The sequence below is a fragment of the Barbus barbus genome (genome assembly GCF_936440315.1).
Source record: "Barbus barbus genome assembly, chromosome: 20".
NCBI lineage: Eukaryota > Metazoa > Chordata > Actinopteri > Cypriniformes > Cyprinidae > Barbus > Barbus barbus.
The window spans coordinates 23,723,026-23,747,799 of NC_136748.1; the positions used below are offsets into that span (position 1 = coordinate 23,723,026).

General features: G+C 38.5%; 1 protein-coding gene across 5 annotated transcripts in view; it reads right to left on the reverse strand.

The window, feature by feature from the left end:
- Positions 1-23,519, reverse strand: part of LOC306886526 (forkhead box protein N3-like) — a 107,273-nt gene extending 83,754 nt beyond the window's left edge. Inside the window, exons 1-3 of one of the 5 annotated variants that reach the window (XM_079443706.1) lie at positions 23,036-23,519; positions 22,724-22,840; positions 17,345-17,862 (exon numbers count right to left, since the gene is read on the reverse strand). The gene's annotated coding sequence lies outside the window, so the exon portion shown is untranslated. Of the gene's footprint in view, positions 1-15,148; positions 15,266-15,745; positions 15,859-17,344; positions 17,863-19,451; positions 19,479-22,723; positions 22,841-23,035 lie in introns of those variants that run through there. The other 4 variants (XM_079443707.1, XM_079443702.1, XM_079443704.1 and 1 more) reach the window with 4 other exon arrangements.
- Between the last annotated feature and the right edge of the window lie 1,255 nt (positions 23,520-24,774).

The following is a 24,774-nucleotide window of genomic DNA, read 5'->3' on the forward strand; positions in this document are numbered from 1 at the left end:
ATGTTTTATTTTTCCTCAGAAATTCTGTGTTCTGTATCTGGTTTTCAAATGAAGACATAAAACTTTAATTTAATTTCTCTTTAAATTATTGAAAATCAAAGTTTATTTATTTTGGCAAACAAAGGGAGGTTACTATTACAATTAAAACATGGAATGACTGTTGTGTGATCATTACTAAAAAAAAAAAAAGTTTTAATAATTTTAATAGTAGCCTAGTAGTAGCAGTATGTACTGTCTGCTGAACAATATTAATACCGTTAATATTAAAACCGAACTTTTATTTTGACGGGTTGCCTGGAATACCTTTACAGTTCTGTGTGTATATGAGATGACTTAGTTTTACTCGAATCAAACGGTAAAATGCTCATGAAGTGACTTTCAGAGCAGGTCTGGAGATGTTGTTCATGTCCTCATCTAGAGAGGCGGCAGACGCTGAAATGACCGCGAACGTCACTCGAGCTTCAGTCTGTGTATAATAAACAAACCGCGCGATTTAAAGAGCTGACTGCTCCGTGCGCTTTCGAAACGCTCTCGCGGAGGTCAAACACTGATCAATCTGCACGTCGCCGTTTCTAGTCAAACACAGCTAGTGATGCAGGCTTATTGGCTCACTGATGTGATGAGATTAACCCCTTAGGTATCGAAATTTGGTACCGAACGACAAGACGTTTTTCGATACTCGGTGGTATCGAGGCAATTCGGTCGGTGCCTAAAAAGTATCGAACTCGATACCCAGCCCTAGCCAAGACCGGTCTCCACGAACGCAAGTCCGTTCTGACGCTAGTTGGTGCTCCAGTATAATCGGTCCGCCGAAACTCATCCAGTGAGAAACGTTCCGCGGTGCAGAAATAAGTGCGATTAAAATGCGTTAAAAAAAATTAACGCGTTATTTTTGTGTAATTAATTAATCTAAATTAACGCGTTAAAGTCCCGGCCCTAGTTTTTTCATGTTTATTTCACACTGTAACTGGTACTTAAGCGGAGGAGATGATCAGTTCTCGTGCGTTTCGTGCTACCGCTTCTCTTGAACTGAGGAGTTACAGAAATCTGTCACTTAAACACCGCAAAACTGTATTTATTTTTGGAATACTGTAATAAAAAGGACCTTTTAGCCCTGTTTACAATAGTACGTTTTAGTTTTAAAATGGTGTTTTAAAATGTTTTAAAATGAAAACGATCCTCGTCTACACTGGCGTTCTCACTGCCATTGTCACATGACCATTCACAATGAGCATGATGTTATTGTTTACACGGTCGTCAAGGATATGCAGTGCAAAGGTGGGCCGCCATGGCATCATTTCAATAGTCGTTTACACTGAAAAACAAACCTTGAGTTTACAAACTAAAACAGCACCTTCGAATGTCTGTTTTCGAGGGTTGAAAACACCGGGGTAGTGCAAATGACAGACGTAGCCGTAGCAAAAGTCATGCATTTTAAAACGAAAACACACTGGTATAAACAAATAGTAACAAATCTGGATTTATTGGATGGGAGGTGCACTACAATGTTCCGTTTAACTGAAAACAGGCTAGACTACTTGATTCTTGGGATTTTAGAACTGATATCGTTTTGTTAAAATGCGATAAAAAAAATTCTTTTTTTACCCAGCCCTAATACTGTACATACAAATACCTACACCTTTCAATCATGTTGAGCAATTTCCATTAGTTTTATACTAAGCTAATGACACTTTCTATCCTGTTAACCTAAACCAAACCCTCGCAAAAACCTCTTTGCATTTACTTTAAGTAGGGGTGGGCGATATGGGAAAAATATCATATCACGATTTTTTTTAGAAATATCACGATTCACGATTTTAATCACGATTCTTTGTCATGTTGGTTTTACAAGTTGTCTGAGCATTACAGCCAAACTAGAAAGACAAAGCCTTTCAAGGTAACAAAAAAAAAAAAAAGACATGGCAGATATTTAGGCCAAAGTGGGCGAAGATCAAAATCTTTGTCATCATTCTATCTACACATTACAAATACACATAATATACAAATAAAACAAACAGTGCTTTATTTTCAGGTACAATAGGTGTATTTAGCAGAGCATTCAATGAAATTGAATGAACAAATATAACAATAAAACACTAGATAGACTGACTCCTAAAGAAACTGTATTAAAGTTTTTCAGTCAAGAATAGTGAGTGATTTTTCTCTTTGCGTGTTGTTGTTTTGTTAACGTTAAATGAATAGTTCCCCCGAAAATAAATATTCTGTCATCTGTCAATTCTGTCATAATGTTTTATTTTTATACCATCATTTACTCAAAAGTTGTTTTAAACCTGAATGAGTTTCTTTCTTCTGCTGAACATAAATGCTATTTTGAAGAAGGTGGAAAACCAAACAGTTGCTGGTCCAGTGACTTCCATGGGATTTTTCTTTCCTGCTATCAAAGTCAATGTGGACCAGCAACTGTTTGGTTACCCTCATTCTTCAAAATATCTTATTTTGGGTTCAGCACAAGAAATTAATAGTGGTTTGGGACAACATGTGAGTGAATAAATAATGACAGAAATTACATTTTAGGTTGAACTATCCCTTTAATGACAGTCGACAGCATGTTTAGTGTCCTGTCCCTTTAAGAGCTGCACGCATCTAATATACAGGCACGCATCTGTTTCTCTCTTAACCATTTACTTTCATTTTAGAGATAACCAACTGAGTCTGTCTGTAAACCTTGTGTGTTTTGACAGTATTAGCGCAAAAGACAAGTTAGTTGAGTAATCAGGCGCTGTTAGACAGGCTTTTTAGTGCGCGTGCTTCAGGTGTATGCGCTCAGAAAAAGCGCACGTCAGACCAGCGCGCGAATTAAACATTTAACCAGCAAGGCTTGTGTGCAAATAATGTACTTTTGCGATCGCGAATAAGTGCAGTGTCCTGTCAGAGTAACTCTACTGCTGTATGTGGTGTTGTACAGTATATAGAGACGGAGGCGCCAGAACTGTATTTGACATAATGTGTGCTGTAGCACGATACTACGATATTTCTTCAAAAGCAGATCGTGGAGACATTTTTATCGTCCACGATCAAAAATCGTCATATCGCACACCCCTAACTTTAAGATATATTTAGTATATTTATTGAGCCATTTTATTTATTGGGTCATTCCCCGGCCCCTGCATTGTCGACAAAACCTGACCCGCACTCTCACACAAGCGCACACCTCCAGCTGAATACGTCTCAGAGGTCAACTGTGGTCACGGAGATAAGCTATCATTCATCATTGTGACAGGCGGCGCTCCTGAATTAAGCTCATGGTACAGTTATAACCAGAGGAAGAGAGTCCATATCAGCGCTAAACGAAACCGTCTCAGTGATAGCGGGGTCAGTGAGAGCATGTGAGCGAGATTCTTAAGCTCTCCTGCTCATTTGACCTGCTCTCCTTTCAAACATGATCACTCCACATTCATTCAGCTTTCATATAAAGCAAGATCTGTTAAAGCAGCCTTGAGGAAGAGGTCATTTGAGTGTTTGTGCTTGTCTACATTTCACAATGTCAACGTCCTCACAAATATAGAAATATATGAAGAGACACGTAAAAAAGACAAAAGTAAAAAATAATGTCATTTGAAAATCTAATAATGCCAAAAGGTGTCCTTGCATATGAATATGCCTACTTCTTTACAGGATGCAAAAGAAGAAAAATGTTCTGGTATCCACTTTCCTATCCCATAAGGCTACAGGGGAGGAGTCATCATTGGCAACAGCAACATGGCTGACGTTGTAGTAGGTCAAATGACAACACATCACTGCTGAGGTAGTATATTCAAACTGTATTGATACTACACACAATGCCTACAGATTTACCTTTATATATATTTATTTAGATTAGATCAAATTGAAAGAAGCCTCTATATATGTTCATCAATACTGCATTTTTTAAATACAAATACAGCAAAACAGTAATATAGTTAAATGTTAATGCTAACGTTTTCTAATTTAATATATTTTAAAATGAAAATGTAAAATCTACTAAATTAAATATTCATATATTACTAAAGATGATTTTCCCCCTAGCCATTACTTCAGTCTTCATTTGAAATAGAAATCTTTTGTAACAATGTAAATGTGTTTACTGTCACATTATATCAATTTAATCTAGTCCTTGCTGAATAAAATTATGAATTTATTTTAAAAAACACACAACCAAACAAAAAATCTTAATGATCCCAATCCTTTAGATATAGAGAAAGACAGTAAATTTTGGAGTTCAAGTTGTGTTTAAAAATATTAAGTCTAACTGAGGTCATCTCATGTATATAGTGTAGTGAGATATTTTTTTTGTGCACTGACGGCTGATCTTAACATGAGCATCGCTGTTCATCTGTAAAGGATACAGCCTCCTAATGAGGAGAGTAAAACAGCTGCTCTCTGCACCACTAAATTTAGGCAGTCAAAATCACACGCATAAACGTGCACGAACAAATACTCATGCTCCGGCAGTGCTGGCACAGCATAATTAAAATATTATTCATTGCATTTGATTTGCAGTTAAGGTTAAATGGTCGCAAATTATTTATTCCTCAATTAAACATCACATGTGCAAAGGTGAACACCATTAAATTGTAAATACTTGTGTCAACAGTTTTTTTCCCCCATATTTTTAGCAGTGTGGCATTATTAAATGGAAATTGTGCCCGTGGCGGAAACTAAAATTTGACCCAGGTGAAAATACAAATGAACCCAGCTGTCATTTGCAAAACACAAGCTTTTCATGAATGCAGGAATTATAAGAAACAGCTGCCATGTAGTGAACAGACAATCCATGATACTGGTAACTCAACACTCAACTCAAGGCCCTCGTCTTGGAAAATGAAACAAGGTGATGTTCATCTGTGTGTTCTATTCAGATTAAGCACTGCATTCTGCATTTACAGATCTGTTTATCAAAAAGACTGAAAAATGGGCAACTGATAAATTGGTTATCTGATATTCCAGATATTTTTCTGAAAAGAACTGTTAAAAAACCTTCATAAAATGTGAATGTAGAAAGAGAAAGAGTGAGATTATACAAGTTCATCATACAGCCCAACGTATGGCAGCACAATTTTCTATAAAACAGCAATAACTGCTCAAATTTACCTTGATACAAGCCTACTGTGAAGTCTGCAGTGCTGGAGGCAGTACTCCAGTTTCCCAGCGTGCCGCCAATGTGGAACAACTTATTAAAATATTCTGAAAGTGCCACAACACCACTACTGAAACTACATCAAGGACAAAATAATCACCAATGAAATCATTAATAAGCTGAAATCATTTAAATAAATGAGAATCTGACTCATTAAAATCCTTATTTCTTCCCATCTCAATAATTTAAAGTGCAGCTCAGCCATTAAATGTGGAGTCTCTCCATCATTGTGTGTAAACAGGGAATAAAATATGGATAAAAGTAAGAAAAGTAAAAGTCTGACAGAAGATGCATTAAATTGATCAAACATGTCAGTAAAGACATTTATAAATGTTAATCAAATATTTCTATTTTAAATAAATGATACCCTTTGAACTTTCTATTCAAAGCATCTTGAAAAATTTGTTTCAACAAAAACGTTTTTTCAGCATTTATGATAAGAAAAGTTTCTTGAGGAACAAATCAGGATATCAGAATGATTTCTGAAAGATCATGTGATATGACTTTAGTAATGACGCTGAAAATTCAGCTTTGTCATCAGAATTCAATTACATTTTAAAATCTAGAAGAATAGAAAACACTTATTTGAAATTGTGATATTTCAGTATTTTTACTGCACTTTTGGTCAAATAAATGCAACCTTGGTAAGCATAAGAGACTTATTTCAGAAACTTTCAGTGACTTTTTCTGTGTCCTGAATCTAGCAGACTTAAATCTAAAGAGAGCACGAATCCTTCTCAAACCTGGGCAGGAGACAGATAGAGGTAATCAAAATATATATCCTGTTCTTCTCAATCTCTCTCTGCCTCACTCATACACACATCAGCAGGAGCCAGAGTTTGATCAGTGGCAGGCGCACACTTCCTTAAAGGCTTCCTAATCTGAGGGAGTCAGGTGTTTGTACCTTCTGCCAAAGCTTTGGTGGAAAAGTGGAACGGCGCAATCTGACAATGCTCCTCTGACACAGTTGCCTAGCAACGGCGAAGCTTGGGGTCTCAAGATGATGGTCTCAAGCAGGATTTATCATCTCTGACGACTTTTATTTGATCTAGACAGATTAACGTGCCCTGCGAGGAGCGGAGGACACACAGGCGTATAAACCCCCCTCCATAAACACATATTCGAGCATAAACAGCAGGCACGGATAACAGATGTAGAATATGTCGCTGGCAAGAGAAGACAGGGAAACGAGAGTTACCTTTCCTAAGATCTCTCCTTCCTTGCTCCGCAGGCTGAGAGATCTTATACATTCGGCAGTCGCCTTTTGCTGCCAAGTGCGGCTGATTTTGAGGAGATGAGAGCTCTGGTCTTGGCGTGGTGTGATGAGCTGTTGGGAGACTAATTGCGGAGTGTAATCTGCTCTGATTAGCGGGAGAGGAGCGGGCAGGTGTGAGCACACACACATCGGCTCGGGCCGACGCAGCTGCAGCCTGACCGCGTGCCAGATAAACAAAAGGCATGAGGCCGAGGCCACAATAACACACACGCAAACACACAGTCTCCGTCGCTATCCTCTGCTAATTAACCAACACACCTATCACACTTAACTGCCTGTCATATGTTTACATCCAGATGAGTTTTCATCTCAGCCACCTTCCCAGGAGCGCAGTTCACATCCAATTCTAAAGCGGCAGTGACAAACTATTTAGGAGCACGCACGGGTTGCAGGCAGCGCATACATCTTGTTTAGATTTCTGTAGCGTTGTCCTGGGCTAGGAAAGGCGCATGAAAACGCATGCTGTGCTTGAGTCAGCAGGATCCGGGGCTGGCGCATTAAGTTATCACGCCTCGCTATCCCTGCCCACAGCTGACACAGGGAATTAGAGCTGAGGTTAATATCACGCAGTCACAGACCAAAAAAATGCGTATCTCCCTATCCCATCGCTCTGGAGGAGGAACGCAGGGTCCTCGCAGAATTAGTGCTGGGGCAGCACACGCGACGCCAGGAAGAACATTCCGCGGCCTTGGTGTAACCTTGAGGTACAACTGCTTGGTTCGATACCAGGTTCGGGAATTAACAGGGGTTTTGGACAAAAATGCCATCAAAATGAACAAATTTTAAGATAAGGGGGCCAATAAATTCCCCTGTATAATTCTATTATGGTTTGTCGCAATTAAAATGAAACGTGAACATAAATGTGTTGATTGTTGCATTACACATTGCATCAGATTTCTTTTTACGCATTTTTTCTTTGCAGTGCTGAGTATTATAACCAAATTACACAAGTTTCTGTTGAACTTATGAACGCAATAGACAATCACCACTGAAAATGCTGGAGTTTTGTTAAGTACATGCATAAACTGCAAAAATCTAAGTAAGAGATTCATTTTGCAGTGTAGACAGATTCAGTAGTTGTAACAAGAGCTTTTGTGAGTGCATAACTAGCGCTAGACTGAAGTCATGTCCTGCTTTAGTGATGTTTTTCCTGTTTTCTGAATATAATTTATTCACAGTTTAAATAACTTTTTTTTTTCCATGCTACTAAATTTTCTAATGCATACCTAACACATTAATGGTTCTTAGCTTGTTTTGTCTGTGTAGTCAGATATGACATTTTCCCAAACAAAAAAACATTATTATAATATCAAGAGCAATAACCAACAAAAATTATTTATAAGTGTAGGCATATACTGTAATAGGTTTAAGTTTTTGTCATAATTTATATGCTTTGTGTACAGTAGGCTATTTAAATTATGCATTTGCTGTGTTAATACACACACCTTTGAGCAGCATTAAACAGCCACTTAAAATAAACTTAAGTGCCATGTCAGAGGCATCTTCTGTTTTACCTCTGCAGTGTAAAGATGGAATTTGTTGATGTTGATAACATTTCGTGGATAACAGTCTATATATATTATAATATATATATATATATATATATATATATATATATATATATATATATATATATATATATATATATATATATATATATATATATATATATATATATATATATATATATATGCCACTGGAAATCAACTCTAGGGGGCAAATATCAGTTCATTTCTGCCCCTGTTCTACACACAATCACCTAACCAGGACTCTTAACCTTCTACAGCAAGGTGAAGGGTATAAACCGAAAGGAGACGTGACGGCGATGTTTACTGTGCTCCGGTTCACTTAATCTCTGTGTCAGATGACAATTTATACATGTCATTCCATTACCACACCATAAACTGTCCCCAGTGAAACGCTGCCCTGCTAATCAACTCCCTCACAAACAGAATTAGATTTCCAATTGAATTCGTTTCGGCCTGTAATAATATGACAAACCGCTAGGACAATGCAGCCCGATGGCCGTGGAAGGGCGGTTTTCTTTTGATAATCGAGTTAAAACAAAACATAGCACGAGGGAGCGCTTTCACGTAGTGCTCTGGCGTGGAAAGTGTTTGCAGAGAGGGGAACGAATCTACATTCCAAACACACAATGGCTGGTCAGAGGTCCGTCTCTTTATTTTCCCTTTGCTGTGTGTTGTCGAGGCATCTGAAGACCTGTGGCTCTTTCACTTATCTTTAGCAAACACTGGCGGAGGCTGACTGTCACAAGCCCAAAGTTTGTTCATGTTGATAATGTCATGGCAACACAGGGAACGGGAAAACGGCACTCCAGCTGGGATGGTGGCAAACACGCTAAAAGCACAGTAAAAAGACTTCGGAGGCGTTTATTGTTGCTACCAAAAACATGAGAATGAGAAGCCAGCGATCTGGAAGACAATGCTCATTTTAGAATCAACTACGTCACCTCACCTCAGATTTCACACCTCAGAGTGAAAAAAGGTATTAAACTATTTTAAAATAACATTTTATACTAGATAATTTTGGTTTCAAAATTATTGTCTTTTCATGAATTTGGTAGAAGCACAAAAATGTTGTTATTGAGTGTACCACCATTACATCTTGAATGCAAGAAAAAGTAAATTTCTCCAAAAATGCTTTACATCAAAGTGCTAAATAAATTCAAAAATACATAAATAAAAAAAGAACCCAGGTCTCTTGTTTTTATAAATAACTATGGTAAGTTGTTAAAAAAACATTTTCTTTCCCTCATGTATCATCTCACTGAAAAAGACACATTCCCACATTATCAGAGAAACCAGAACTTCCAGCGGACAAATCAGCTGTATGCAAGATGAAGCACATTGCTTCAAGATCAGCGGAAGAGATCGTGAGAGAAAAGCTGTCTAGGGTCATTAGTAAGGTTTCAAAGTCACTCTGCCCTCTGACAGAGAGCATTTGACAGGTGCTGCCGAGGCAAAGCTTGCCGCAGAAGAGAGAAATGATACCGTCCTGATTAGATCGTCCACCTTAGGGAAGGTGCTGATGCACAGAAATTCTAAAAGAGAGGAAGAGGAGGACGAGGGTGGCGGGTGGCGAAAAAAAAAACTAGAAGTGCAAAATAGAAGAGCTGTCAAATGTGCAATGTTTCTTCCCCCACGTCGCACTGTCCCTCCTCTGGTGTGGTCTGGTGCATCACCCCCAGCGGAGACGTCTCAGTGCAATGTGTCAGTCAACAGAACCCTATCCTTGTGCCGTTCACAAAACTGTCAGGTTTCACACCGACCTGCCAGCCTGTGTTACCACCACGTCAAAAAAATCAGACATTTGAGAAAATAAACCACTCTTGCGCAATCCACCAAACCGAAATTCGCACTTGTTAACCGGGAATGGCTCCCAGAGCACTCCAAGCCCTCTCCCAATCAAGAGCCGATCCTCATCTGGCATTTCATTAAACTCAAACAAGCATTACAATGCATTGGCTCGCACGAAAGCGGAGTAATTCGAGGGGTTAGGCTCATCAGCGCTGGCCGCTTCTCTAAAGTCATTAATGAGGGCTCAGGCCAGGCTAAGGGCTTTCCACGAGTAACTAACACTTCTACAACCCCTCTTCATTTGATGAGCTCGTTCATAAAGCCTGAGGAGCCGGGATGACTTTTTAGAAACGGTCCCTTTTTCCAGGCTAAATGAACAGTTATTAAGTGAAAACAGGTCAAGAGGACTGGGGACACACTGCTAAGTAAAGCTAAAGAGAAAAGTATAATAGCGGTGGTGGTGGGGGGGCGAGAGCGGAGCGGAGTGCGTAAGCATGAAAGCAGAGGCGGACTGGCTGTTGCTCAGCATCTATGGGAAGTGGTGGCAGCACAGAACGAGGTGATTTGCACATTAAAAGCAGCAAATGTAGCGCAGCTTTGAGGAAGCCACCAGCAAAGAATTTACACTCTCTAAATAAATAAAGCAAGTTGACAAAAAACCCTCAACGTTAGGCGAGATAAAACCCTTTCGCTTGAGTAGTAAATCGATGCAGAGTCAGTGCCTGGATGTCAACAATGTTTTGAATGTGTTTTGACACTGAGAGGTGACAGTCATTCACTGAAGACACATTCTGCCTTGGGCTTATGATTGGGCACAGGATGTTTGTGTGTGTGTGTGTGTGTGTGTGCGTGTGTGACGAATAGAGAGAATGATACAAACCATAGTGCGCTGAAAATGAAGCTGAGAGCCACCCCGCTGCACAAGAGCCCCGTAAAATACAGTTGTTTATATGCTTGACAGCAGGGCTGTGCCCTCCCTGACAGAACAAAAATGAAAGCAATATCAATGAAATATGACACTGATGATAGATCGGGAGAGGAGATGGAAATGGCTTGATTCTCCCGAGTTTTCCGAATGAGATCCGACCTGCGAGGATGTGTTCAAGCTGAACTCTGAGATGGCTCGCACTTGTCAGGTTTCTCAAACAATCAGGGCATCAGCTCCGCTGGGAGTTGTCTGAAATGAGCAGAAAACTCAGCAGGTTTGTATGAAGCCCACAGCGGAAGTGCGGTACTGTTAATAAACCGCCTCTAAAGGCTACAGCTAGATCCGAAAACCACTTACTCCAACTACATAAAATGCTGCTGACTGTTCCAATCAGCTAAACTCAACATTTTCTCTGAAAGCTGACTCCTACATGACCTTTATGTTTATCTGTGGTTTGAGAAAGCAAGTGTCCCTATGTCCTTGGGCGAACATCTCTTGCTGTCAGCAGGAACAGACCGTGTCCACTGGCTGTATAGACAGAGTTCTCAATGCCCTTGATGCCTGCAGAACAGAGGACAATAGGATCAGTTTGAACAATGCAAGCCCTCTTAACAACACTGATCCACTAGGCCCAGAACCACAGTTCGTCTTCACTATCATCACACCACACAAAGCCACCAAAGCTTCAATTCAGATGAAAAATGCTTGATTTCTCCTGAATTTAAATGATTAATAATTGAAATGTTGAATCTTAGAAGAATCAATTCTTTTAAAGAGATTCGAATTGAAGATTTGACATGTCAGTTGATTTGAGTGTTATGTATTATACTATTATTATAAAATATAGGCCTATTATATGTGTACAAAAAAAAAAATGGTGCTATATAGCACTAAAAGTGGTTCTTGGCTCATAGTCGTAGGGGAACCACTTTTGGTGCTATGTAGAACCATAAGAGGTGCCATATTACATTGTATTTCTTCAACAAAAATGGTGCTAAATGGCACCAACAGTGGTTCTTTGGCTCGTAAAGAACCTTTAAAAGGGCTTAACAGGTTTTTTTACAGCAGTGGTGCTATATATAATCAACCCAAAGAACCGCTGAAGAACCATACAGGAGCTTAACAGGTTCTGTATATGGTAGAGGCGCAATATAGGAACTCAGTCATGCCAAAGAACCGGTGAAGAACCGCTGAAGAACCACCAAAAGTGGTTCCCCTATGATTACGAGTCAAAGAACCACTTTTAGTGCTATATCTATTTTTTTAGAATAATATATATATATATATATATATATATATATATATATATATATATATATATATATATACATATACACACACACATAGTAGTGTTGTCAAATGATTAATCGCAATTAATCGCATTCAAAATAAGTTCTTATATAATGTGTGTACTCTGTATATTTATTATGTATATATAAATGTGAACAAAACTTTTATTTTGGATGCTATTAATCACGATTAATCGTTTGACAGCACTTCTATATATATATTAGGGGTGGCAGAAAAAAAAACGATCCATCGATGCATCGCGATTCTCTCTCCAATGATTCTGAGAATTTCAGAATCGATTCGGAGCTTAGTTTTTAACCAGTTGTGCGATGATGCCGAGTTTGCTTTAGAAACACCAGTATTCTGCTTGCTTCCAATCCCTCACACACATACACCACTCGAACCTTCCGTAAAATAATCTTTCATAAAGTTGGGAAAGGTTGAAGCGAAATACAACGACATTCACGAGCTTCATTGCACAGGATGCGCTGTGAGAGACGCGCGCTTTGTTTGATGTTACACTTGAAGTGTGTGGTCTCGCGCGTCAGTATTTTCCTTACAAATGCTCTACGAAGTCATCATTTATGTGGTTTGGAATGCAGTGGACTTATATATTTAAAATATGAACCTCACCAACAGAAGGCTGCTTTCAATTTCAAATGCTGACGCGCGCTTTGTTTGTCTTTAAGTGGTTTAATGTACTTGCTTCTCAAAATGGTTTTATGACGCAAAATTAATGTAAACACAGCCAGTTATGTCTTAAGGGATTAAACGGACAGGACAAACTACATTACTTCTTATATTTCAAAAGAGATCCGTGCGTGAATGCAGCTTAATAGATCTCCTGCTGTCTATGATGTCATAGTAAAAAACAACAGTAAAGATGAAGAAAAATCACTTACAGTTCTTGAATAGAAAACGTTCAGATAATCTTAAATACTAAAAGCACTCTTTGTTTGTTGTTTGTTATATGTTTCTATGCTCCTCTTCATTATTATGAAGTTATATTAGTTTAAAATTCTTAACATACAACGGTTTAAATAATTTGTTTTTTATTTGCAATTATTTTAAAAAGTACTTAATTACTTATGTAAGGATATGTAAATGTAAGGATTGTAAAATTCTCAAGTCGGTAAACTAATTAATTAATAAGGGGGGACAAAAGTAGATCAAGAATCGTTCTGGAATCGGATCGTGAGGTGACTAAAGATAGATATATATATATATATAATCTTTTTTTATATCATGCAGCAGGCATAAGTTGACGGTCACTTAGAAAAATAAAACCTCCTTAATTTTCTCCTTAAAGCCACACAGTTTGATTCGTGTCTGTTGCACAAACATTGTGAAACAAGTTACACACTTAAAGTTAATACTTAGTTCTAGGGATTTGAACAAACCCCTAGCATTAATTATAAGCTATAAAAAGTGTGAAGTGTTCACAAGCACATAGTTTTGAAAAGGATCTAAACATTCCGTAAAGCTCTGACAATTATGCTCTGTAAGCCACAGTAAAGAGCCACTGCAGTCAGTGAGCATTTTGGGGCACAATCCTCCATTGTGCCTGTAGCACAGGGCCTTTTGACCCAGGTGTGAACTTGAGTGTCAATACCATTCTAGAGTCTGTTATTATTTGATCGGTAGCGGTCGGCTGGGGATATAATTCCAGTGCACTGGAGAGCCGGTCATGCACTCACACTGGACCTAAGTGGTCAGCCATTTCAGCAGCAGCTACACTTCTCATTTTTCCCAAGTGTTTACATCAAATTTACAGTTATTTTTTCCCTCCTGTGCAACCAGAGAGGCACCAAAAATAAGGAGAGATGATGCAAAAAGGAAACAAAACCAAGAGAAAATTTGGTCTAGAAGGGACAGAGTTCATTTTAGATTAAAACGAGACAAGTGTGAGATTCAAAACATGTCTTTGAAGCTCACTCATTTTTAGCCAGAGTTCAGCAAGGGGTAAACGTGCTTCCCAGAGGTACTGCTGCCAAGGGTCTATCATTCATTAGGCTGCCACCATCATCACATGCATTCCAGACACTTAATCACTAGGATAGAGATAAAATAAAAAGCTTGAAGGTCACCAGGGGGAGATAGCATAAAGGGGTGAAGATGTATGGCCTCATTTTGATTGAGGACGTGACGCTTTCAGTCACACGCGACAGAACACCTGATGAGGAGATGCGTTTTGACTGGAGACCTTTATCACAGACTCCAACGGTTTGGCAGGCTACACACAACAAGAAAACGGCCCTGGAGAATTCATCCGCAAATCACAAGTGAAAACATTTAATAGGACTATCTGAGTCTACCCTCTTCCGTATTCACTTTACGCTCCAAAAGCCGAGCGACAGTAGAGCGTTGAGCGAAACTCTGAATCTGAACCATCATGCATATTTCCCCTTCTTTCCCATCAGGTGTTTTTTTGCCTGTCTACTCCTCTGATGTTTTGACATATTTCTCTGCCTCGTCGAGCGCTCGTCTCCGATTTGCCGTGCTGTTTAATGTTCATGAGGGGCGGTGCAAAACTCGGTCCGTTGACAACCCACTGGCTGTTGTTACAAGATCTCAGACATACAAAGAAGACGAGGTGCACCGCTGAGGAGTCCCACACTCCACTGCCTCAAAATAAAAAGTGCCTTGACCTCCTCGGCAGCTAGCTTCACCTCTCAACTGTGACGGAAGGACGGCGCCCTAGTCTCCTCCCGTGGCCCAGCGTGCTTGAATAATGCCAGCTCTCTGCATGCCCCGGGCCAACAGCCACCCACCATACTGGGAAACTTCTGATGCTTAATCTCCTGAAATGCAAATGTGCCAAATGAGAGACGGGGTCTCGAAAGAGAGCCTGCCATGCTGCGAGTGTAAACGGACACGGTTAAACCCTCCTCTAAGACCAGCTCAGACTGCACCGACAACCAAATCTGAACTATAACAGTCACTTTCCGGGCAGGAATTTGTATGGCATTTGAATTTGAAAGGGTGTACGGTGGGGCATACAGTTTTGCTCGAGGATATTGGATCTTTCAAGAGGCTTTGTTCGCATGCCGTGATGACAACGGCGGCGCGCACCAACTGAGGAGAAATTGTTAAAGCGACATGCATAGAATTTCACAAAAGTTCAGAGCAAAGCGATTTCCCTCCCCTCTCCAAACCTCCCGCCGAAGACGAAACAAGCGATCCACGACACATCCTCTTACTTTAAAGAAAACAAGCGGCTGACACATTTCTTGCCAACAGGCCCTTTCCTCAGATAACACAAGACTCCCGTCAACAGGAAGCCCTTTCACCGGCGGCTCTGCCTCCCTTCACGTCACACAAAACAGCTCCTCAAACCCAGCCCCCACAGCCTTCCCTCCAACTGTTGAGGATAACTTGCAGACGATGCTTGCTGAAAACAGTTTGCAAGGAACCGGACTTAAAAGTGTGGGCTGTAGCCTCGAGTCTTTCAAATGCTCTTGGTCTGAGAGGCAACGTTTTAACAGCCTCAACAATACCCCTGAAATCAATTAACGTGCAGCCCGTGGTATCAATATTACACACAGCCTGCCATTACATCAGATCCCACAAATAGCTCTGGCCAGACGGACGGACATCGTTACGGTCTGTGCAAACCACGGGAAAGGGTGCACACAAAAGCACAAACATGCCCTCTAGGCACGGGTCAATGCTTTAGATTTGTTAAAAGCCTCCAGTTCTGGTGCGCTCACAAGAAGTTTACACGAGTGAGTGCACGAGCACGGTAACGACGTATAAAAGATTTGAGGAAAGTTTGTAAAAAGCAAAGCAGAACTCACGTTAAGTGCAGAGTGCATTTGAAGAGCGGTGAGAGAAGAAAACCTGAGGCAACCTTCATAAGGCAGGGGCTGTACTGTTTGAGCAGCTGCTAATAGGAGAACTGGCAGAAGAGAGAGAGAGAGAGAGAGCAGACGCTTTCTGCAGGCTGCTGTGATGACATGCAGGCTTTTTTTCCTTTTTTTTTAGTAAGGGGGCTTATCTTTGTCTCTATGGTAACTGTGTCTCTGGGTGGTTATTAGAAACCCTGAACTTCCTGTGCATCTGCAGGATCAGCCAATCACACGCCGTGTTTTCATAGGCGGAGATAGCTCGTGCTATAGGCAGTGAAGAGCGGCCACATGAGGGGGCCATGGAAACAGAGGGTCAGGGAAAACTTACAGCACGGCACGACATGCAGGTTTGCATAAAATAGCCCAAAACGGTCTTCACTGCACTCTACATATTTATAGAAACATCTAGTGACTAAAGTAGGTTATAAAACCAAGAGCTCATTTTTTCCATCAAAACAGCCTCCATGACACAAGCTTTTTCCAAATAGGACAATGCCATCAAGGTATTTCAGTATTTTTTAGGATGAAAATGGAAACTTGTGGAAAACACAAGCTCAGCATCTTGGATTCCCAGAAAGAACTTGCTATAGCATTGTGGTAAAGAGACTTGCAGACAGACAGCCCCAGAAAGCTCAAAGCTCAGCAGAATGGCCAGAGTTACCCGAGTCCAGCTCTAATGACAATAAATCCACAGGATGTGCCGTGTACCAACACACTCATGCGGTTCGTTTTAACAGCAGACTGTGGATGAGCAGAACTTAATGCTCTTGAATGCAAATGAACGGAGAGCATGCAGGATTACAGTTGCAAGGCAAGAAGATGACATGGAGCATGCATCTAGGACAGGACTTTCAGCTGCTGTGCACAGAAAAGAACTGGAGAACTTAAAACTATCAGATTTCAATGAGAAAGCTTCGTTTTCCCAGCGGAAAGTAGATATGAACCAACAGTAAAAAGTAATATATGCCTGTTTATCCTTGCAGACAGGAATGGGAACACACTTTTTGTGTGTTTATAGGAAAAACACGCTACACACACACACTCAAGCGCTCACTGCATAGTTTCCCAGTAGTCTCTCTGTCTCCTCGGTTTAAGCTGGTGAAATCATTTGGAGCAATGTGGCTCACTTCTTCCCTGCGCTGACTTGTTTTCCACCCAGCGAGCACATTCAAACTTCACTCGGTGGCTGCTTTATTTAACACCGCATTTGTTGACAAGTCTTGGAGCAAAGTTCCCCACGCAGAACACCCTGGGTGCTGAACTCGAGAACATCAAATACAAACAATGCCGACCAGAACAGAGTGCCCTACCCCCTGAGGGCGAGATGTTACTTCATCGGCACCAAGAAAAACATCAACCGGTCTACTAGGACAGTGAGGGAACGACCCCTGAGGCACACTCAGCGAGGGACGGTCTAGACCTCTTCCAGCACTGTTTACAGCTGCAGCGACTTCCATTCCTCAGTGACAGTGCCCTCTTTCCTGTCTCTGCTGTCACAATATTTCATCCGGCGTAAGTAGCACATGTCCCACACGTAACTAGACTCACCAGCCAGGAGCTCCCAGTGGCGTCTATATGCCCACACTCTTGCACGCCAGCTGACTCCTGACAAAACAGAAAGCCCTGATAGATTACAGCAAGAATGATCAATCACACACAAACCTTTTAATCCAGATCGTCCCCTGATTGGCTGCCTCCGCATGAGCTCCAGATTTTTAAATCCAACTGGTTAATCCCTCCATTTCTCTCAGATTCAGTGTTTCAGCAGTGACCACAGTGGGCTCTAACATTCACTTGGCTTTTTTCTCTCCCTCCCTCTTTCTCTCTCTCTCTTTGCACTCTGTTCTGAGACCGCTCACTGAGCTCTGGAACTAAGGGAGCCTGATCAGGAGGGAAGAGACTCGCTGGGTCCTAGTGTCTCTGGAGTTAACTGAAAGAATGCCATTGTTTCATGTGTAACCCAGGGCTACACTCTACAGATGGCTGATAAGCCCTGCGCTGTGCCAGATCCACTGCTGGGGTATTTGTAGATGGATAGTGATGGAGAGCTGTTCGATATCAATTACCTGGAAAACAATATAATAGTTGAAAGATCATTTACAAACTGATCTAGTTAAAAAAATTAAAATAAATCATTTTCTTATTATGCTTTTGCTGTCTGCAATATAAATATCTAAACATACTTGAAAAATATCTTAAAGTGAATGTATCTTGTTTTAAGCTTTTGTTTTTTTGCAAAATGGCACAAGATATCAAATCCTGTTTTAGAGAAATTATAGCAAAACTGGTAATAAAACCCAAAACAAAATAGTGTTCCAGCCAAATTATTATAATTTTTTCTTTATTTTTCTTACTCCATTGTCAATTAGATTCCTCAAAAAAAAAAAAAAAAAAAAACAACAACAAAAAAAAAAACAAGACTTAATATTTTGTTGGGGTTTTTTCCAAGTAAATATATCTTGTTTTATTGCTCATGAGATGTTTTTACTGTATATGATATTGATATGAGATTTTTTTTTTTTAGATGTCACAGAAACACTGATATAGGACTGACCTCATTTTAGCATTTTCCCTGTTTGCTCAGCTTTGTTAGGCAGAATATTTAGACTGCTGTTTTGCATACTTGTAACTTGTGTGTTACATAGTCTCCTGAAGAAATACAGTAAGATAGCTGAAAGTAGTTATAAGATTTCTGATCAAATCTGTCTTCATTGTAAGATATAAAATTTAATCCGCAGGTTTAACATTAATGATATTGGGCATATGTGAACACGGCAATCGAGTTCGGATCCGTGCCAAAACAATCGGTCCGAGCAGGAGCGGACTGGGACTAAAAAGTGGGACTAATTCAGTCTGGAGTAAGATAAAAAAAATAAATAAAAAAAAATCAATACTTTTATTCAACAAGGTTGCATTAAATTTATTTAATTGACAGTACAGATATACTTATTACAAATTATTTATATATATATATATATATATATATATATATATATATATGCTGTTCTTTAACTTCGTATTCAACTAATAACCCTGAAAAAGTTAGTGTCACAGTTTCCACAAAAATATTAAGAGACAAAAACAATTTTCAGTATTCTTAATATTACGCACCATTTTTAATAACTGAGCACAAATAATAATTGAAAATAATTAAGCAGCAAATCAGCATATTACAATGATTTCTGAAGAATCATGTGACACTGAAGACTGGAGTATGATCCTGAATATTCAGCTTTGATCACAGAAAATAAAAACGTTAAACCATTAAAACATGTACATTAAAATATCTTAAGAACTTCCCTAATCACGGCACTTGAACGCGAAAGTCTTCAGATTTACAATGTTCTACAGTAAGTTTGAGAATTACATTTTCAGCTTTTTTTAAAACATTTTCTTCAAATCACGGAAGAAATATAACAAACATTCACTGTTATCTTGTCTGCTGAAAACGGCTGCGTTAATGTTTCCATGTTACCTTAGACTAGCTACACTGTGGCCAATAATGTAAATAGCATTACAATCGGAGAAATTCGAAAAGGCCAGTAGTAGTTTGCATCCCTGAAAATTAATGTCTGTCGTTTGACAGTTTTTGAAAACAGCTGGCAAATATTGCTAAATTGTCTCATTATGTTTTGCTGATTAGCATACATCTTACCTCAGCTCGCATTCAAATACGGCAGCCGCGCGGCTCAGTTCAGAGAACACGTAATCCCGCCTTCTTCGATTTGATTGGCTAAAACATTTTGACGTTGACGAGCGCTTTTTAACAAGCAGTATTACTTTTTTTTTTTTTTTTTATATATTTTGCAAGTAACATTTTTAGTTTGAAAACATACTTTAAGGTACAAAGATATTTGGATTTTAACAATGTGTAAAACAAGCAACCTATTGCGAGGGATTGATATATAAACCAACAAGATAAAATAAATTAAGATAAAGAACAATAATATATAAAATCTAAATAATGAAATACATAGATAATAATAGCAAATAAAAAAAACAACAATTTGTTTTCTTTTCGTTTTGAATCAAGTAGGGAGTAAGAAACCTCATCTAAACAATGTATCTCTGTTCACAAACAAATCAATAATCTTATTTAAAATCTGGCATGTTTTAAATGCTTTTTTGTTTCTTAACAAACATTGTTACTTGCAAACTTCTCATGGTTTGTGCGAAGATGTCCAGGGAGGTTTATATTGGACATTTCACTTGCATTGCTGGGTCAGTCTGTATGTCTATGCATTCATTTTTATTTTTACAGCGCTTTTCACAATACATATCGTTTCACTGCAGCTTTACAGAACATGCATGTTTATTACAACGCTAAATGAATGCTAGTAAGCCAATCACTTCATGCCATTATTACTGATTTCATTCGTTTTTATAATGTGTGCTGTGGAACAGTGCTAGAAAGCTTTTGAATGCTCTGAGTCATCATGTGGTCACAAATAAACAAGATGAATGCAATTCAATGCTGGCTACCGTGTTTTGCATTAACCTTTATTAGTTTTTTTTTTTTTAAGATAAAAGTATAGCCTACATGCAGATTAATACATGCACACACACTACAGAGTATATGTAGGTATGCTTTTATGCACATTTACTGTAAACACACATACAGGTAAAAAGTGTGGCCACTGTTAATGTTTTTGAAATAAGTCTCCAATGCTCATCAAGCCTGCATTTAATTGATCAAAAATATATTAAAAAAAAGTAATATTTTAATTATAAATATTACAATTTAAAATAATGTTTTCTTTTTTAATATGCTTTAAATTATAATTTATTTCTGTGATCAAATCTACTCTAGGGCTGCAACTAACGATTATTTTGATAATCGATTAGTTGGCCGATTATTCTTTCGATTAATCGGATTAAAAAAATATTGACCAAAAAAAACACTATTCCACATTCTGCCCAATGTCCTTCAAACAAACGTGACAACTGAATGCTATGAAAACATACAGTGCTTAATTTATTAGACCACTTATCATAATAAAGAGAAAACATATTTTAGAAATTTGTCAAAAATTTGTTTAAATTTAAAAATGTTATTGTCATTTATTGGACATAATAATAAAAAATGTCCTCATAACAGCTTGCATTCTTGCTGGTATTGTTTATGTACTTTTTGACTGCAATTGGGTATCGCGAAAAAAAAATACTCAAATAAAAAAAAAAAAAAAAAAAATAAGTGCTCTGGTTTTCTTTCATAGATAACAGCAATAATGATATTATAGCATTAAAAATAGCCTACTACTGTTACTAAAGAGCTTACACATATTGGAGTACTAACCAGTACAGAAAGCCGAAAAATGATTTTGGTTATCACCAATACTGTTACTTTAGAGCAGCAGTGGCACAAACCTTACATAAACACATTGTTAAACTTACATAAATTTGTTAAGCATTGTAAAAATTGAATATAGTTTAAACCTCTATTAAAAATTAAAATAATAAAGATAATAATAAAGACGAATAAAAACACAAACTCAGTGTTAACCAACAGGTAAGAGTAATGTTCTGCAGGAACTACTTTGATCACAGTCACCTCGTCATTTCTTTATCCTGTAAAAGGCCGTTATGGAGCGTCTCATGTTTATATTCAGACAGACAATTACACGCTGTTATCCCTTTAAAGTTCCTACTCTCATAAAATATTTTAATTTATTTTAAACCTTAAATTAACTTTCAACAACAGATAATTCAGCACAATGGATATGTTTGCGCTGAAAAGCCTATTAATTGTCTCCCTCTCTACTGTGTTCTGTCCGTCTGACGCGCGTGCGCGCGCCCGCCGCGCCGACGCTCATTCGGTATTTTAAACTTAACACAGACTGTCAGGACGGACCTTCATGCAAAAATGGAAATGCTCGCGTGAATTTGTGGCATTTATAGATAAGGATATGACCGTAAACTGAACGTTTTTGCGCTGAGGACGCACACGCATCTGTCAAAGCGCCTGACAGGGCAAGCCATTACTCTTATTCATTAACTTAAAGCTTAAAATAAAGAATTATCATGTTTTGGGCAGCTTGGATCACGTGCTTCTCCGGCAGAATCTCATTCTGTTTCCTCCACTATTTTTAGATGCATTTTGTCCATAGAAATGCATTATTCAGTGCCGTAATTTGACTAACCAGCTGAAGTGCACTGTGGGCAGACCCGATTAATCGATAATGAGAATCGTTGTCGATGATTTTCATAATCGATAATAATCGATTTTATCGATTAGTTGTTGCAGCCCTAATCTACTCCAGTCTTCAGTGTCACATGATCCTTCAGAAATTATTCTAATATGCTGATTTACTATCAGTGATGGAAAGCAGTTGTGCTGCTTAATATTTCTTTATAAACTGAGATCATTTTAGTATTCTTTGAATAAAAAGACAACATTTATTTTATTTATAATAGAAATGTTTTGTAACAGGCACTACTGTTCAAAAATTTTGGGTCAATATTTATTTATTTATTTTTAAAGAATATGGATACATTTATTCAGCATTTTTATTTTTTTAAGTGATAGTAAAGACATTCTTTTAGGAAAGATTTCTAGATTTAGAAAATCCCTGCCAGGATCCAGAAAAAAAAAATATTAAGCAGCACAATTGTTTCCAACACTGACAATAACCAAATATCAAATCAGCATCTTAGAATGATCTCTAAAGGACCATGTGACACTTAAGACTGGAGTAATGGCTGATCAAAATCCAGCTTTGCATCACAGAAATAAATATAAAGAATATTACAACAGAAAACGATTATTTTAAATTGTAATATTTCACAATATTACTGATTTTGTCTGTATTTTTTATCAAATAAACGGAGGCTTGATGAGCATAAGAGACTTTTTTCAAAAACATTAAAAATAGTAATGCGTCCAGACATTTGACCAGTACTACATATAAACAAAACACAGAAACTTACATTGCATTTCATCCTCAAGTTGTCAAACACATCTGGGTGCTCATATGGTCACATGTGGTTTAGCACCGTCCCGTTTCCCTGTAGCACTCACTGTCTTACATTACAGATGATGGCTTTCTAAAGACAGAAGTAGAAAAACAATTATCTATTTAATGCACAACATTTACAAATAATACTATTATTGTTTAATACATCAGTACATGTTGGAATTAACATTAGACAAGCAATAATGATGAAAAATGTTTACCGTTAGCTTTGGTAAACTACTGCAGTTAACTGTTTCACTATTCAACATTCAAGTTTACAGAATACATTTCTATAACGTGTTATTCACTGCATTTATCTGCTGACAAGATAGCTAGACAACTAATGAGAACTCATATTTAATTATAGCCCACATAACGCTCGCAATAAAACGGAAATAAAAGCTTGGCCTTTTTCACTAAACAAGAATCAAAATGCCAGGCGCATATGTAAACAATGACGAAAACACAACGCTGCATCATACATGAAAAGTTAACGTAAATAAAGACAAAGAATCAAATGGAAAAAAAACATTATATCCTAGAGCTGCTAGTGTCTATTCTGTCTATCCAGGCGCGTTTCTCGGACATCAAAACCCTTTAATTTCCGATTATTTATAAATTAATGTTAGTTCCAGGCCAGAGGGAGCAACGAGCAACAAGGATCTAATTTTAATTTTGACATTTTAAACAGCAGAATTAAATAAATTAATCGCAATCCCTCTGTGCATCAAGCGCTTGCCGCCATTGTTTTAAATGCGCTGATTGCGCTCGAACGCTAACCGGAAACGTCCGAGGAACAAAGACGTCACTTCCTTATACTGCCGAATATCCGTTGAAATGGTGTTTTTTAACAATGTTTTGCCGACGAATCCTGGACCGATAAATCCAAATGATAAATTAATAAATATATTGACAGCTACAAAAAAAAACAACAACAACAAGCCCTCAAAGTTGTTGTCGTTCCATCTGATGTGTGTGTGCGCGTGTGTGTGTGTATTAGGGATGGGAAGATTCCCCGATTCGCTCGGTGCATCGACAAAAAAGTTAACGATGCGATGCATTGGTTTAAAAAGTGTGCGTCGGATACAAGTTGGCATTTGTATCGCGATGCATCGTTTCTAACATATTTGCATCGGTAAAAAACTATTTATTTATATTTAATTACTAGTGGATGCACAGTACTGTTCCAATACTTTTGGAGGGCACTGTATATATATATATATATATATATATATATATATATAAACCTGTCTTTCACTCTGCCTGTGTCAATTTGAGTCTTGTTAAAGATTTAAATCCCAGCCGCCAAAATGCTCCTCTGTCGGTCACAGATTATGGAAAGTGAAAATTCAAATAAATGGCTTAAGTATGTCATAATCCATGACATCAGCAGCATCAAAGCACACAAATCATTACCATTACCAAAAAAAAAAAAGTCTTCCAAAAGGTCAAAACCCCTACTTTTAACTTCCTCTCTATCCTTAGAAAACATACTGAAAACAAAACCCTAATTTTAGCTCTATCCTTTAAAACATACTAATATTTAAACCCCAAATCCTTTGCTATCACTCTGAAGTGTTTGCTATTGTTTGCAAATGTGGCAGCAATGCTAAAACTATTATGTGCACGGACACTACAGCCAAGGCTATAAATATAAGCAACACATGGAGCGGCAGACTGCAAAACAGGGGGGAATTTGGGCTGCTTATATCTGTCAAGAGCTGCACGAATCAGGCCGCCGGCCATATGATCAGCCTGGAGGCTGAGTCCACCTCCTCAGCAGGGAGCTTTGTAAGAGCGCTTCTCGTTTCTTTTTCAAAAAACAGATTGAGAGAGGGGGGGGGTTGTAAAATGCCCTGGATGCTTATGCGATAAATGCCTCGTGAGGATCATAAAGTGTCTAAAATAAAACTTGGCTCTTATCTAAATAACAGTTGACTAATGTGCTCACAATGTAAACCCAGTGGCTTACCGCAAATCTTGGTGGCCCCCCGGTGAACCATGAGATGGGGCCCTGGACACAAG